Below are 11,389 nucleotides of genomic sequence, written 5' to 3'. Positions count from 1 at the left end.
TGCTAGAAGCGTAGAACGAGGGTCATCTATCTTTTTTTTTTTTTTGTTTTTTTTTTTTTTGGGGTGCAATAGAACGAGAGTCTTCAGGTGTTGGGGGTTTTCTCACCGTTTTTTGAGTTTTTAGGTTTTTATTTTGTTTAATTAAATTAAAACACATAAATATGTATTAATATGACAATTAATATGACACTTAATACGACTGTTCTTAAGAGTCGCATACACCATTAAGCTACCTCGTAGAATACAATAAGAGTCGGGTTATTGAACTATATGGTTGGATACGGCAATTAATATGACAATTAATACACGAACTTACTAACTATGGTTGAGTCAGGGTTTTAAGACCCATAACCATTCTGCTTCCAATTTCTTGATTTCCATGGTTTTTTAGAGTAAGATGTTGTTTGGGTATACAATTGATAGAATCACTCTAATTATTAAATTAATAATTATGAAAATACCATTTTAATAAACCAAATTACATTCTTAAAGTTTTAACCTCCCTAATATTTGCAACAGGAGTAAGGGTGTCAAATCAAAACCGAAACCGTTTACCGAAACTGAACCGAACTATTTAAACCGGAACCGGTAGACCGTTTAAATAAATGGTTTAGTTATGGTTTCAGAAATGCCACCATTCAGCTAAACGGTTCGATCCGATTTTAACCAATTAATCCAACGGTTTCAGGCCGTTTAATCCAATTATAATCATTTAAACCAAACATCAAAAGATTCAAAACCTAGCAATAACAACTACTAAGCACTAACCACTACACGTTTCTTCAATAAATGATTTCCCTTTTTTCAAAAAAAAAAAAAAAAAACTAATAACTTCATAATTAATAATTAATTACTAATAACTAATTAGTATTAGTAAAAAGAAGGTAAACCATTTTCTACCAAAAAACAGAAAAAAGAAAAAAATGGGTAAACAGTGATTGAAGGTACAACATTTTCATGGGATCCATCGTCCATTGAAGGTATTTACTAATTAAAAGAGATCCACTACAGGCTACAACCCATTTTTTTTAAAAAAATGGAGGAGGTTTGGTTTGAAAACTATTAAACGATTTAGTAAATAAGGGATGTTATCCATAATCGGCTAACCCAAACTGTGTAAAATCGTGTAGAACAATTTAACCGAAAACCGTGTATAACCATTTAGCCGAAAACGTTTAAAAATCGTATAACCGAAACTAGGGGTGTCAACCGATCGGGCTCGGTCGGGTTCGGCCGGGCCTCACGGTGCTTAAAGCCTACACCGTGACCGCCCGTTTAAGTCTTCAAGCCGGGCCTGGTCAGGCTAGGTCTGGTTTCGGGCAACAATCGGACTAGTGTAATTGGTCCCTAACCAGCCCATAACTGGGCTGTGGGCATGTTTAACACTAAACGGACCTTAACTGGGCTCTAAACGGTGCAGCCACGGAATGGGTTGGATGCTTCTTCTCTTACCAATAGGATTAGCACCAACATCCAAAAAAACCATATTTTACTGCTTCCTTCCTCTCGTTCTTTCACATCAATACAAAATTTAAAATAAAAGAAAGTTGGGGGTGGGGGAAGCATCTTTGTATAAAGCATTTAAAAACAAATAGGTGGAATATTTAAGGGCCAGATGTGGAAATCAATAGGAGTTCAATCAAGTTTAACACATCTATTGCTTCTCTGCATAAGAACATTTAAAGGGAAAAGACATTTAAGATTTAAGACACCACATATAGTATATGATATAATTTGAAGCTAAAAAATATCATAAAAATATACCTAATACATCAGGCCCAGCCCAACAGAAATTGTCATAAAAATATACCCAATACATCAGACCCGGCCCTACAGAAAGTTAATGTCATAAACAGATTTGGGCTAATAAATCAAAACAGGGCCCAAGCCCATAGCAAAGTTTACAAGTTAAAGGGTTGGGCTAGGTCAGGTTGTAAGTAGTCGGGCTAGGTGGGACCTAGAATCGGTTGGTCCGGTCGGGTACCCGACGGGTTAGAACCCTACACCGGGACCGCCCAGTTAGTAAACATGTCGGGCTTGAGCTCGACATGTTTAGTAAATGGGCCAGGCCGGGCTCAGTCGGTTCTATCGGGCCGGGCCTGGAATTGACATCCCTAACCGAAACTATTTACTAAATGATTACGGTTTTGGATATGCAATCGTTTAGCTACACGGTCTGGTTACGATTTCAACCCTCAAGCAGTAAAAATCGAACCGAACCATTGAACAAAAATCGGACCATTTAACACCCTTAAGCAGTAGTGCATTAAGATCATTAACCACCCTTCTTGCAATGAAACAATGACAGCACAAGTACTACAATGACTTTCATTAAAAAAAAGGTGGTTACCCCTGCTTTCACAGAGAGTTTGTTTCCAGACTCAAAACTAAATTCATTATGGACGCTATGGTTGGCATCTTTCGTAATGACATGAGGCTTCCATAGAAAACTAGCAAGTATATATGGAGACTGCAAAGTATTTTTAAGATACTTTTGGACCCAACTGTTCTATGTCCACTACCTTGATCACGGACCAAGGATTTCTCCACCATTTAGTTCTTTTCTCAGATAAGAATCAAGCCCTTACACCCAAACCACCTTGGCCAATGATTTCCATCCAGATCACATAGACCAAGAATTTATTCTTAAACCACACAAGCTTCCTTCTATAGCAAAAATGGCTTCTTTCTTTAAGCTTGATAACTATAAGTCTTTAAGCACACTATGATCAATTACAATATGGTTTTGCTTTTGCACTTTACACGTTGAAGTTCTTGTTCCAATCCTTCTCAAGGTGATGTGATCACTTTATCACAATTACATAGTAACAATTTGTTGTCAGTGAAGCTCACAACTCTTCTCAAGATGATGATCAAATTAAGCTCTTGCTCTTGCTATTATATTCTTGTTAATTGATCGATTGATTCTTGACATCAAGTTACTCCATCTTTTTATAGGCAAATGAACTAGCAGTTTAAGTAGTTGTTAAGTCAAGCTACGTTTGTCCTTTGAACATTTGAATTCCACTTTTATTTCCAAGATAAACTAGTTGTTGGAGAATCACTAAGACTTTATAATGGTTAAAAGCATTAATCCATTTTAGTCTCCAATATTCAACATAAGATTTCCACTCAAAAAACAAAAAAAAAAAAAAACTAGTTGTTGGAGAGCTTCAACATCAATTTGATGACCTAAGGGCAAAAAACACCTGTTCTCCTAAGGGCAGCTAACAATGGCATGTTGATGACTTGCCACTCCCCACCCCCCCTCCCTTTCCTCCCCTCTTACTTGATCCACGGTTGTGTGGCTGTGACTGTGACTGACATCGCTTCTTATGAGCCTATAATCCTCCTTTTGGGAAGGTTGCTTCTTGAGTTCAATCTTCTTTTGGATGGTCGGTCCTTGGTCTTTTTACATTCCTTCCCACCTATCATTTCACCCCCTTTTGCATTTATGATGGGTTTTGTTAGCGTATCACTCTCCTATCCACCCCACTTTCCCACTTCTCTTACTCCTGGTCTTTTCTAGCTTTTTCACTCTCTTTCCATCCCTTTCTTTTTTTGGTTTTTTATGTGCTTGTTTGGGTAACCTCTCAGCGGCCTCCACCTGGGAAAAGGATGTGCTTCTACCCCACCACTTCTCGGTCTAGCACGGGTCCTTGTTTGTAGCTTAAGCTAATTATCAAGATGAAGAACCTGACTTCTTCGGACTCAAGTTTGAAGACCCCGGCCTTGGTGCCTCTAAAGCCTTCTCCGCCTTCGTCGTCTGTTGCAAGATCTCCGAAGACCTCGAAGTCCCCGAAGTCCCTTTCGCCTAATGACAATCCTCTGGTACTCGAGCGCCCCCCTTTCGCACTTCAATACCCTATCTTTGGTAGCATTATTGGGAGCTTCCCTCCTTTGGAGGGTCGTCTAGGGAAATTCTTAGTTTCTCTCTGGGGTAATTGTGGTGCCAAAAAGATTTGGACAGAAAAAAGGGTAATTTCTCAGTGGATTTCAAGACTGAAGTCGATCAAAACTCTATTCTTTTGGCCTCTCCATGGTGGTTTGACAAACACCATCTCCACCTCATCACAGTCCCCCCTTCCTCCCCCTCTTTCCCTCTTCAGTTGGAACACTTTCACCTCTGGCTCCAGGTGATTGCAATCCCAAAAGTCTTTTTCTTAAGTGATTGTATTACCAATGTTGTAAAACCAGTAGGTGCTGTCATGGTTGTGGACCTATTTTAGGAAATTTTCAATCTCTCTCCTCTCTCAGGTCTGGTAAAGATTCTTTTCTCCAAAACGAGTGTTGTCCAAGACTCTGTCTACTTCTCGGACTCTCAAGGGAATGCTTCTATGGTTGATATTCAATTTGAGGGATTTCTGCTTTGTTTCTGGTGTTGGTCGCTAACCCACAGTGTTTCTCAGTGTTATGGTTATAAAGCTTCTCAAGCCTCTTCTCAAACTAAAGAAGATAAAAGAATTCTAGAGTTGTTTGCCGAGAATCCCTACGCAAAAAGTTGGAAGATTCTGGTGAAGCCCCTTGGAAGACCTTCCAAGCAGTCTCTCCAATAGAGCAGCAGACTTTCAATTCCTTTACCTGTAATGGTGAAAGTTGAACCTAGCAATGGTAGCGGCCATCTAATTCCCCTAGTGCTAACATGCTCAGGCTCCATTCTTGGCCTGCCCCCAGCTCTACCCTACTCCTCACACTTTATCCCCCTCTACCCTGCTCTATTAAGGCAACTTCTCCTCCCCCCCCTTATTCCAAACCCCCCGAACCCCCTTGCACCCTGCCACCCCCATGTGTGTCTAGAACTGTTTCCCCCATCATTGTGCCTATTGGAACCAGTTCTCCTTTAAACTCTACTGCACCTAGATTAGCAACTTCTCTGGACCTTTCATGGACTGTACCCCCTATCCTCGACTACCCTGTTCTGGCTTTCAACTATTCTGCTCCACCAACCCTTAATGACATAAATTACCTTTTTTCAACCCCCCTTCTCAACCCCTCTCCCAGCTGAATTGGGTACCCCTACAAATAATTTTCTCACCCTTCCACAAAACCGAGACAATAACACCCTTTTATCCCTGATCCAAGTTACCTCTCCACTCTTTTAACTTTCACCGATTTACTTCACCAAAACCTTGACATCCCTGGTGACCGGGTTACCCCAAACCTTTACCTCCCAACTTCAATCCCAACTCCCCACTTCCACTCACCCTCTAAACCCTACTTTCACCCCAAACCCAACCCCGCTCCCGGCCGGCTTCACCTCCAACCCTAGACCTATTACTATTAAGATCTTTTGGTGTTGTGAGAACTGCTGTCGGATGCATAAAAAATTGAGACTTGCAAAATCCCTCGAGAAGGTGTCCCTCTCACCTCGGGTCCATAAGAGAAAGCAGTCCCCCCCCTCCAAAGGTTTCTCCTGCGTTGTCCAAGCCAACACCTGAAAACTCTCTTGGGGAAACCATGAGTTCTGATTCCCCACCGACCAGTGGCTCCGGACCATCCTCTGATCATGGCCAAAGATACAAATCTATAGGGAAAGCACCAGCCAAAGTGTCTACCTCCCATCATAGGAAAAGAAAGAGATCTTCCTCTAATATTGAAGGACTTGACTCTGAAGATAAGGTAGAATTTGATGTTATCCAAAAGTTTAGCAACGATATCGTCAATTTGGTTGATTCACCCTCTGAGCTTACCAAAAAACTCAGTTCTTGGCTCTGTGAACTCAAGTCTGACAAGGAAACGCACTTCTCTTCCCAGAAGAAAAGGTTTGTCAAAATTTCTGATGGAAGCGACAGTCACAAAACAGATCACAACCACCGCTGTGGAGATACCTTCTCCCCTTCTTCTTCGGTACATACTTACCTGCATTCCCTATCTACTTTTATTTTAGTTTTTACTGTTATTATATTTTGTGTTTGATGATCACATTTATGTGTGAAATCTTAGGGCATAAAGCATATATTTTACCACATTGGACAGAGTTACTCGGTGCTTTCTTGCGCTTTTCAGGGTTTAGGTGAATTCTTGTGAAAATGGAGGAGATGATGCTAAGGAGATGCTTTTAAGCTTTTTAGAGGTGTTAATAGTATGGATGCGTAGCCCATTGAGTCAGCTTCGCAACGGTTCAAACGACACTTGATTCCGAGTTGAAACGAAGAAGTTACAGCCGTTTCCGTAATGAAGGGCGAAAATGGTCTGTAGGGGTTTATTTATAATTATTGACAGTCGGTCGGGGACAAAGTGAAGCGGAAGCCTTAACATAATTATCAGAAATTACTTTCCTGTACCCGAAAGATTCCATTTGGAGGGCTCTGGACAATCCAACTTCAACTTGAGATATCTTGGGCTCCCCAACTCCAAATTGGATGAAATTTGGGTCTATTTTGGGTGATTTTTCGCAAGGAAGACAATGGTGAGGCCTATATAAGCACCCCCTGCTCCACGTTTTTTGAAGGATAGAATGGGTATTTTATTTATTATTGAATGAATCCTAGTCATCACTCTCTCTCTCCTCCAACTTTCTAAGGGCACTTCTGGAATTCTACTTGGGATAGATTTATTTTGATAGATATTTTCTCATCTATGGAAAATCTATGGAAGGTTGAAAAATCAAAGCATCTTTGATTTTATTGTTTGGAGAAGATATCTACAAAAAAAAGGAAGCACATGTTAGAATTGAAAGTTTACTTTTCTAGAAATAGAAGGCCTATGTAAACAGTCTTCTCTTCTTCTTCTTTCTATTTTTTTCCTTTTTTCTTAGGATTCAAGACATTATAAAAGAGGAAGGAGAAGAGAATATTCTCTTTTCTTAAGGAATATTTATCCTACACTTCCCTATTCTCTCTTCTCCTCTCTTCCCCCTATAAATACCCCATGCCCTCTGGGTTGTAACAAGTTAGTTTTTAGTTAGTTTCTAGTTCAATTTTAATTCAATTTTTAGTGTAGTTTTTAGTTCAATTAATTAGTAAAATTTCTTCTTCTCTTCTTATAGTTTTTGGCTTTCTAAGTTCTAGTTTGATTTCATGCTTTCAATTTCATGGTTGTGATGCTTTTGATTCATGCTTTAATTTTATGTCTTCAATATGGTTGTAATAATTCTAGTTTAGTTTCAAGCTTTCTAGTCTAAGTTTCTAAGTTGATGACAAGACTTGGAGATTTAGAAGAGGAAGCAATTTCAGTCCGGTTTAAGCACATCCAGGTTTTCATTCTCTAAACCCTTAATCTCATTTCTCCCTCTCCTCTATCTCTCTTTATCTTCTTCTTTTTCTCCCTCCATTTCTTTTATTTTTTTTATATTGTTGTGGTTTGTGGATGCACTTTTATTCCCTTATTCCTTTTTCTGTGGTTATTTTGTGTGGCTGCAATTTTATTCCTTTCAATTCGCTTTAGTTTGATAGGTTCGATGCTCATGTGTTAGGACGCCAATTTAATCCCTTAATTTTGTTAGATGCTTATGAGTTAGGATGCATTAATTTTCATTAATTTAATTAGTTTAATTTAACACTTTAATTTGGTTCACTTTGCATTACTTTTAAGTTAGTTAAATAGAGTGGCGTATATCTCCTCGTATTCAACCCGTAGCTACGATTGACCCGTACGCTTGCGGTATTATTTTAACTCAAACAGTGTTTCTCTTTCTGTTGTTAAGTTTAATTTCCGTGCTCTTAAGAGAGTAGTGTTGTAATAATGAAAATCCTAAGTTGGAATGTACGTGGCCTAAAATCTAAAACCTCAAGAACTACCCTCAAGCACTCCTTTTTTAAACACAAACCTGAGTTCATTTTTCTTTGTGAAACCAAAGAGTCCTTTCCTGTCCCTTCCCTCCTACCCTGTCCTATTAGGAAGATGGACACAGTTGGATTTGCGGCTAGCACTAGCTGTAAGGGTTTTGGGGGTGGACTTTGGCTGCTCTCCACAGTGCCTACCTGTGTTATAAACTCCTTTTCAGACGAAAGATTCCTTGTAACCATCATCTCAAACCCTATGTCTGCAATCCAATGGGCTTAATCTATGTTTACGCCCCCTAAGTCGGGGGCTCCGAGATCTTTTTTGAGTAAAACCGAAGGCTTTCTTATGCACCGTTAACTGTGCCTTCATTATCATCGGTGATTTGAATGAAATCTTATCTGATAAGAACAAATTTGGTGGAAATTCGGTCTTTTCCCCTCCCTGTTCGGCAGTGACCCTTTCCTTCATTTTTTTGACCTTCGATCTTGAGGAATTAAAACCTTTTGGTGGTTGATTTACATGGAGAAATAACTGCAAGGCCCCAGCCTGCACTATGGAACATCTAGATAGGTGTATGGTTAACAGGGAGTGGATTTCTATCTGTCCTCACTCCACCCTCCGCTCTCTCCCTTCCCTTGGATCAGATCACAAACCCTTACTCTTAGACTCATCACCACCCTCCATCTCCTACAAAAAACTATTCCACTCCCAATCTGCTTGGACCAAACACCCCGACTTCCTAAACTTTGTGGATTCTGCCTGGAAATCTATTGAGGCTGAAAACTTGGTTGTCAAATTTAACGGCATCACCCAAAAGCTAAGATTCTGGAATTCTACTGAGTTTGGAAGGATTGAGACCATCAAGGTAAACCTTCAGGATAGAATCCAATTTTTTGAATCTTGCCCTCCATCCCCTTTATCTATCGGATCCCTCAATGAGGCCTACCACTCTTTTCGCTTGATTTTGGAAGCTGAGGAAACCTTTTGGGCCCAAAAATCTAGGCACCTTAACATCATCGAGGGCGACAGAAATACTCGTTTCTATCACTCCATGGTAAAAAATAACTACCACTCTAATAGAATCTGCTTCATCAAAGATTCTGAGGGGAATTTAATCTCCAACACCTTTGAAATTGCACATCTTTTTGCAAATCATTTCAAGGAGGTCCTGACCACCTCTTCCCCACTCGACCCATTCTTTGAAGAATGTCTCTTCAGCCCCCTTCAGAACCCTACCACCCTCACTCACCTCCTGGATCTTTCCTCCTTTGATGAGATTAAGGATGCAGCTTTCAGTATTGGTACCCAAAAGGAACCGGGTTGGAATTGATGGGCTTTCTGCATGATTTTATTACCATTGTTGGGATATTGTTAAAGATGATATTGTTGGTTTCGTTCATGACTTCTTTTCTACTTCTTCCCTCCCCTTTGGCATCAATCATACTCTCCTTACAATAGTGCCGAAGAAAAGTTCGGCGAATAGAGTCGAGGACTTCAGACTTATCAGTCTATGCAATGTCTCCTACAAAATCTTAACTAAGATCTTGGCAAACAGATTGAAACTGATTCTCCCTGATATCATCTCTCCCGCCCAATCTGCATTTATCAAGGGTCGCCAAATCTCTGATAACATCATTATTGCTCAAGAGATTTTCCATTTTATGAGAAATAAGAAAAAAGGGGAAATTAGGGTACATGGCTTTAAAAATTGACATGTCGAAAGCCTATGACAGAATGGAATGGAGCTTCATCCTCTCTCTATTTTCCTTCCTTGATTTTGGCGAATCTTAGTGTAACCTTATTTCCACCATTCTTAAATACACCTTCTCTATTAAGCTGGAAGGGAGTGTCTTCGAACTCTTTGAGCCATCTAGGGGACTGCGCCAAGGTTGCCCCCTTAGCTCTTACTTTATCATTCTCTCTATGGAATGCCTTTCAAGACTCCTTCTTACCTATAGGGACCTAGGCCTTTTCAAGGGCATTAAAATTTCTCGTCGTGCACCTAAAATCACCCACCTTCTTTTTGCCGATGACACCCTCCTCATTTGTAAAGCCTCCTTGGAAGATGTTAATACCCTTAAGGCAATACTCAACCTTTTTGAATCTCTCTCGGGACAACAACTAAACATGTCAAAAAGTGGTGTTTTCTTTAGTAGTAACACACCTGCCTCCTTGAAAAAGGAAATATGCAGATCCCTTGATGTTGTAGAAATGAAGGAGAACTCAATATACCTCGGGACCAACCTCTTTCCACTCCGGTCCAAAAAGCTAACCCTTGCTCACCTGCTTGGTCGGGTCCGGAGCCGACTTTCCTCTTAGAAGTGTCACCTCTTGCCTCAGGCGGGAAGAACTATCCTTGTTAAATCTGTCCTCAATGCTATCCCAATCCACCAGATGTCTTGCTTCCTGTTTCCCAAATCCATTTACACTCAACTGGATTCTATCAGTGCAAATTTTTGGAAAAGACATTTAAAGGAAAAGAAATCTTTCTCCCCGATCTCCTGGAATAAAGTTTGCAAACAAAAAAAGGAATGAGGTTTGGGTCTCCGGTCACACTGGCATCATAACCAGGCACTTGTGCTTAAGCTGGCATGGAGACTTACCACCTCCCCTGATGCCCTTTGGGCCAAACTTCTTAAGGCTAAGTACTTCACATCTGTTTCTATCCTCAATCCACGTGTTAAGTTGCCTTCTGGGTCTTGGACTTGGGATAGCATCAAGGCGATCTTACCTACCTTTAGGAAAATGATAAGATGGAGGGTAGGAACGAGAACCAAAATAAGCATTTGGACTGATCACTGGATACTACCCTCGGCCTCAAATGAAGACCTCCCTGTAAATCAAAACCACAACCCAATCTTTTCCACTGTTAGCGAACTCCTTTGCAACCGCACTTGGAACACCCCACTAATTCGCTCCCTATTCCCTCAATCCACCTACCAGGCAATCCTGTCCATCCACCCACATGAAGACCAAATCTTTGCACACATTTCAAAATCTAGGAGGTTCTCATAAAAAATTGCAACAAATTTCATTTGGTATACTACCTCCACTAGGAACCCCCCTAACCCCATCTGGAAAAGAATCGGGAAACTCAACACCCACCCAAAATTTAAACTTTTTATCTAGAAAGTTCTCATGGATGGAGTGACCATAATGGACAAGCTCAAGTGGAAACAGGCCCCATCCTCTTGTATTCTCTGCAATGAAGGCCTCAAAACACCATGGCATATCTTCCTGTCTTGCCCTCTCATCAAAAGGATCTGGGTTGCAGGCCCATTGGGGCTTCATACTGAACTCCTGTAGGGGAACGATATCTTGGATGCTTTTTCTTCACTGATATCCGACCCTGCTGCACCTAAATCCGACGGAGATAGGCTTCTTTGTATTGCCAGTATCACCTTTTATTTTATCTGGCAAAGCAGGAATGGGATCCTTTTCCAGGATTTAAAATTCTGCCTCGACAGCGTTATGGCCAATATTTGCAGGTGGATTGAGGATAACAATCTTTTAATTGGTGAAAAAGAGACTTCTGCTGATGGTAACAGGGAGGAACTTAATCCTCTCGCTACCAATCTGGGCCCTGACTTTTACCTAAACCGATGTACGAAGGAACATGCCCTACTCATTTATGATGGCAGCTTTGATACAACCACTAAAAAAG

The sequence above is a fragment of the Telopea speciosissima genome, chromosome 7, assembly GCF_018873765.1.
Source record: "Telopea speciosissima isolate NSW1024214 ecotype Mountain lineage chromosome 7, Tspe_v1, whole genome shotgun sequence".
In the NCBI taxonomy this organism is placed as follows: Eukaryota; Viridiplantae; Streptophyta; class Magnoliopsida; order Proteales; family Proteaceae; genus Telopea; species Telopea speciosissima.
The sequence above is the reverse complement of the archived record's forward strand: the minus strand, read 5'-3'. Positions refer to the sequence as shown.